This window comes from Saccoglossus kowalevskii, chromosome 16, assembly GCF_978046115.1.
Source record: "Saccoglossus kowalevskii chromosome 16, keSacKowa6.1, whole genome shotgun sequence".
Lineage (NCBI taxonomy): Eukaryota > Metazoa > Hemichordata > Enteropneusta > Harrimaniidae > Saccoglossus > Saccoglossus kowalevskii.
The window spans coordinates 23,855,147-23,861,040 of record NC_140656.1 but is presented as its reverse complement, the minus strand read 5'-3'; the positions used below and the strand labels follow the sequence as shown (position 1 = coordinate 23,861,040).

The window sequence follows — 5,894 nt, the reverse complement described above, 5'->3', positions numbered from 1 at the left end:
AAGGGGTTGCATATGGTGCAAATTGCTATGTATTTTCTTAGTTTAAGAGATCTTTTTAAATCGTTTGTAAATTGACTTTGATGCTTCTCGTGTGTGGGATATTTATGGAAAAAAAATTCATTAATTGAAGGAGTATCTTGGAAGTTTGAATTTAATCTGGCGTCTGCACCCATGTTTGAAAATAAATTATCTTAGTTGTGTTAATTCTGTAGGTATGGCTTGTATTTTGTGCAAGTGCTCCATTGCAAAAATGAAGATTCCTCGTCATTGGCATTGTCCATTGTGCTGACAAACATTTTCATAATGTTCCAAGTTGAGTGTACATCTTGCTGGTTGTAGTTGTGGTGATTTAAATGTACAGAGCAGTGAAATTGAAAGATTTCAAATTGGAAAGAAAGTGAGAACATTAGATGATGCTGACGGTAATTAAAATGATCTTCTATTTCTTTACCAGTGGTATGCCTTGACTATGCAATAGGAGATTGTCTGTCACTTTCAAGAATGAATTTGTGCCTTATCCATTTTGTTGATTTATATATTTTACTTCACTCAATTAATAATTAACAATAGTTACAGAAATTTAAATTGGCATGCCACTACACACATGAAATACATATTTTTACTGATGTTCAAAATAGTGTGTACACATAAATTATCTGTTGTCTAAATAGTACTATTTTGTATAAAGTTAATACATCTATTTAAACATCTATCATCATCTATCTATTTGTAGACATGTAGTGATGATAGGCCTTCATTATATTGGGAATAGTGGTACCATTACTATGTCTGCAGACTAGGTCCACGAAAGCGTGATTATTGTCTGCGAACACATTATACTAGTGGTTATAAAATTATTACAGGTCTATCACATCCAGGTAGGTGTAGTAATTATTTTGTAGACATGTAGTGGTGGTAGGCCTTCATTATATTGGGAATAGTGGTTCCATTACTATGTCTGCAGACTAGGTCCACGAGAGCGTGATTATTGTCTGCGAACACATTATACTAGTGGTTATGAAATTATTACAGGACTATCACATCCAGGTAGGTGTAGTAATTACTTTGTAGACATGTACTGGTGGTAGGCCTTCATTATAATGGCAATAGTAGTACCATTACTATGTCTGCAGACTAAGTCCACAAGAGCGTGATTATTGTCTGCGAACACATTATACTAGTGATAATGAAATTATTACAGGTCTATCACATCCAGGTAGGTGTAGTAATTACTTTGTAGACATGTAGTGGTGGTAGGCCTTCATTATAATAGGAATAGTGGTACCCTTACTATGTCTGCAGACTAGGTCCACGAGAGCGTGATTATTGTCTGCGAACACATTATATTAGTGGTTATGAAATTATTACAGGTCTATCATATGCAGGTAGGTGTAGTAATTACTTTGTAGACATGTAGTGATGATAGGCATTCATTATAATAGGAATAGTGGTACCATTACTATGTCTGCAGACTAGGTCCACGAGAGCGTGAATATTGTCTGCGAACACATTATACTAGTGGTTATGAAATTATTACAGGTCTATCATATGCAGGTAGGTGTAGTAATCACTTTGTAGACATGTAGTGGTGATAGGCCTTCATTATTATGGCAATAGTAGTACCATTACTATGTCTGCAGACTAGGTCCACGAGAGTGTGATTATTGTCTGCGAACACGTTATACTAGTGGTTATGAAATTTTTACAGGTCTATCACATCCAGGTAGATGTAGTAATTACTTTGTAGACATGTAGTGGTGGTAGGCCTTCATTATAATAGGAATAGTGGTACCATTACTGAACGAATCGAGATTCTCCGTAGCCAAATTTGTCAGTGACTCGAAATTTGACGGACAATTGAAGTACTTTGAAAAGTATGTGGGTAAACACTCCCTGATCTTAATGAAAGTCGTACCATCGACGGGTGGTATGTATCCCTTAGTTTAGATTAAACCGCATATTGTTACTAAAATTTCAAACTGATTCATCGGCGAGGTTCTGGAAAAATCGCAAATGTCATAAAGTGCGTTTGAAAAAAACAATCCGTCGTGCATAGCACGTTCGAAATACACTCTGTCGATGAATATATCGCCACCGGCACCGTTGCTACTGCGGCTGCACATCAAGGAGGCAACAAGTTCGGGTGTTTTTTTTAATTGTGCTAAAATTAACGTTTTTTTGTAACTCTCCGTTTTTACGAAACAACACAGGTACGAAGAACATTCGACATCGCCGGCAATCAGATTGACTTTTGTTGGCGAAGAGACGTAACAACTGTCATCACCATCTCTGTATGCGACTAATGCACTCCACCAACATAATTTATCTTGAATAAATTCTTGGAAAGCAATTGTTTCTATTCGTTTTAAACATTCTCCCCGGGTATCGCTTAAGGCCATCTTGATTTTGTTAAGAACTAGTCTGAGAACGGGTTCTTCGTCTATACGACCACAAATAAATTTTTGATAGGTTGAATAGATGAAGGAGGTTTGTTGAAACGGCGACAGGCTACCCCAGTATTGCGAAGCTACGTGGGCGTAAGAAATACACGCAAAAGCATCTTCGAAACATTCATCTAATTCGATACTTTCCATATAGACTGGATCACCGCTCGTGCATGGTAGTCTTTGGGTGACGTAATCTAGATGTTGATCAAACTCGAGTTTGTTGTTCACTGCCGCATACGATTCTGGTATGAAGTTGAGTGATTGACATCGGCCAGTCAATCTAGAGATGGCTTCGTAAAACGAGTAAAACGTGACACCGTTCGACCGATCTAAGCACGTCAGTAGACGTGGGAAAGCCCCTTTACGCCAACCGTACACGTACAGCGTACACACTGCGTCGCATATATTTGTGGCGTAAAGAACTTCCGTTTTATGTAATCTGTACGCTTCCACGTTAGATTTTAATTCGATCAAAACGTAACCGCATCTGCCACCGATGCACGGATTTTTTTCTTCGTCTTTATAGATATGAATTGAAGTTTGATCACCTCTATCCAAAATCTCTTTTTCAACCGTGCACCAAGTTTCGTTGGTCAAACGATTTAGGTACATCATTTCGACATCGGTAAACCACGTGAAATCGGTATTTAAATGACATTTCTTAGCCAGAGCGTCTTTCCAGTATCGGTCTTGCCCTAACCCAATACATAAAATATCACGAACTGCACACACTTGTTGAAATTGATTCATTTGTTGTGTTTCGTTTGGTGGTGGTGATGGTGGTGCAACGTCCAACCATCTAGTAGCATGATTGCGAAAAGTGTGACTTTCAATAAACGTGGGTAACCTTCCCCCTTCGTTCGTCGTCGTCGTGGTGGGAAGATCTATTTGACATATGTAAATGGGAATAAAACTCGGTGGATCGCGTGCGTAAACTGACACACTGGTTCCGGCGTCGTCTTCATCGTCACGAATACAACAACAACCCATGTCGGATAATACAATTTTCGCACCCGATGTCAAATAGGCATTTCTATTTATTTTATTTTCCACTAGCACGCTAGCGCCACTACTACTACTTCGATGATAATCGTCCATTATATTATGCAATACTTCAGTCGTCGTCGCCCTTCTCCTCCGCATCATATGTTTTAAACATTGTCCCCGGGCGTACACATTGACCGGCCAATGTAGAAATGTGGCACTTTGTAATAAAAAATATGTGGATTATCTCTATCCACGGCATACACGAGTAATACATTCGAGGTTTGACGACATCCCCATTCGGACACTGCTCGATAGTTATTGTAGCGTCGGTTTTGATCGGCACCTTTAATTAGTATCCGCTTGGCGTTAACTTTTATCAAAACACACCAGTTATTTTGATTACACACGGCCGTTTTAGCCTCGTCTTTGTTTACTGCCATCGATACGATTAGGGACGGTCCACACGAAGAGGCATTAGGAATTCCCGACATGCACGAAACGTGTCTAGATATTGGCAGAAGACGTTCACTATCCTCTCTATCGATACTACGTGCAATTTCGTCAAGAAGTATCGTTCTCGATTAGATAGTCTACTTTTTCCTGTATCAACATGTGCAAATGACCCAACCTTAAATCGAAACCTTTCTGGTGATAAATGTAAGCTATTGCGAACACAGCTTGAGTGTAAGTCATTTGATTCGATTTGTTTTTTTCTTTAACACCACGACGACGACGACGACGACTGTGACTATTGTTTTGCCATTGGGCTTTCGTTTTAAGTGTATTTTTCGATATCAAAACTTGCCCGGGAAACGTCGGATGAGTATAAATATCTTTCGGTGACATACACCCTTTTGCAAGTGTAACCCGTGTGGTATTATTATATGTACTGCGCCCTCTATTGGTGCGTATGCTCATGAATAGTAATGAGGCTATTTGACCCTTGCCCCAACTCCCGCCTGAACGAAAGTGATCCTGCCGCACATCTAGTTCACGCGCTGCCAGAAATTCTTCTTTTGTGTTATATGTGAACTTTGTTGGTCCTTGGGTGCTTTATAATCATTTCAGGTATGTACTGATCTTGTACATTTCAGAGTTTTAGATTGATGAGTAATATTTTACTGTAATTTTGATTTTTTTTGTATTCAACGGTGCAGCAAACCTGTGTGTATTGCATCATGGCTATTTGTATTTTGAACATTTTGACGATTTTACAAATTGTTTTCCTATTGACTTCACTGAGTATTAATGACTATTATAGATCTGAGAATTTGAGAGTTGACTGGAATTTTTGTCTGTTACGCCATTTATGTATATTGTAATATTTAGCGAAGTTTATGTAGGCTATTCCGCTCGTTGCCACTACAACCCGTGTGTTGGTGCGGTTAGAAATCAATGCTAGTTAGTGTCGTTAAACACGCACTATTTACTGTTCAGAAAATACCGCAAAGATGTATAAATGGAATTGTTTATGTCGGTGACTAACTGACTGAATGTTATTTCAATTTTATTACCTAAATTGTTCTCTATATGCATTTGTTGTATTTTAAACATAAAAATGGTCCTTGGGTGCTTTATAATCATTTCAGTGTGGCATAAAAACAGTTCTACCGGCAAGATCTAGTTGGTGTAATTCTACCAGTGTGCATTGCAAGAGCGTATCTCAAGATCGCAGGATAAAGAGGAATTCCTACCAACTGGTGTGACGAAAGAAAACAGAACTGTAGTTAGGACTTGAGTATCATAGATTAAACTGGGTTGGCCACCCAGTTTGAACTTTATGTATGCCGGATAAGTGTACTGTATTTCCTACTATTTATTTCCAGCAATGGAATAAGAATACTGTAATAGAGTATCAATGGATGTTTACTTGAAATGGTGTATCCTTTATCATATACTTGCCTAGGTTTATGGTACTTTCAATAGTACAGTGTTAGCCGTTGTATAATAAACATTGAGTTGATTGTATTACACTGCATCCGAGCAAATTCTTTGGAACTTAAGGATAAAACCTGGGACCCGGTATTAAGACCGGTTACAAAATTGGGGGCTCGTCCGGGAATGTCTGAGTAGCTGGAGAAGCAGTTGTGGAGAATGTTGAGTAGAGCACTGAGAAAAGGAGCAATACCCAAAGAACAGATGAATCACTTTCTTATAAAACAGTTTGAAAGGGGCCTTGTACATAACCAACCGCTCTTGGTGAATTTGAAACTTAAGCCAGAGTATCAAAGAACCCCACCACTTGATTATATTGGCCTGAGGCATCTGGTTCGTGAGGAGGAGGCCGAACAGTTGAAGAGGGAGACCCACCGCACAAAAGTAAAGCCAACTGGAAACAGTGTGACCAGATCATTGGCTGTGGGTGTATCGTCTCCTGTAGAGGAGACTCCATGCTCCAGAATCTTGTGAGCAGATTAGAGGTTTTGGAACAAAATACAACCGCTCACATCTCTGTAGCCT

The 5,894-nt window shown here is 39.0% G+C and overlaps 1 long non-coding RNA gene across 1 annotated transcript; it reads left to right on the top strand.

The window, feature by feature from the left end:
- The first annotated feature begins 4,337 nt into the window (after positions 1-4,337).
- On the top strand, positions 4,338-5,402 carry LOC144363085 (uncharacterized). The gene is made up of 2 exons (XR_013422677.2): positions 4,338-4,502; positions 5,024-5,402. It is a non-coding gene; the product is annotated as an uncharacterized LOC144363085 (long non-coding RNA).
- Positions 5,403-5,894: the final 492 nt, after the last annotated feature.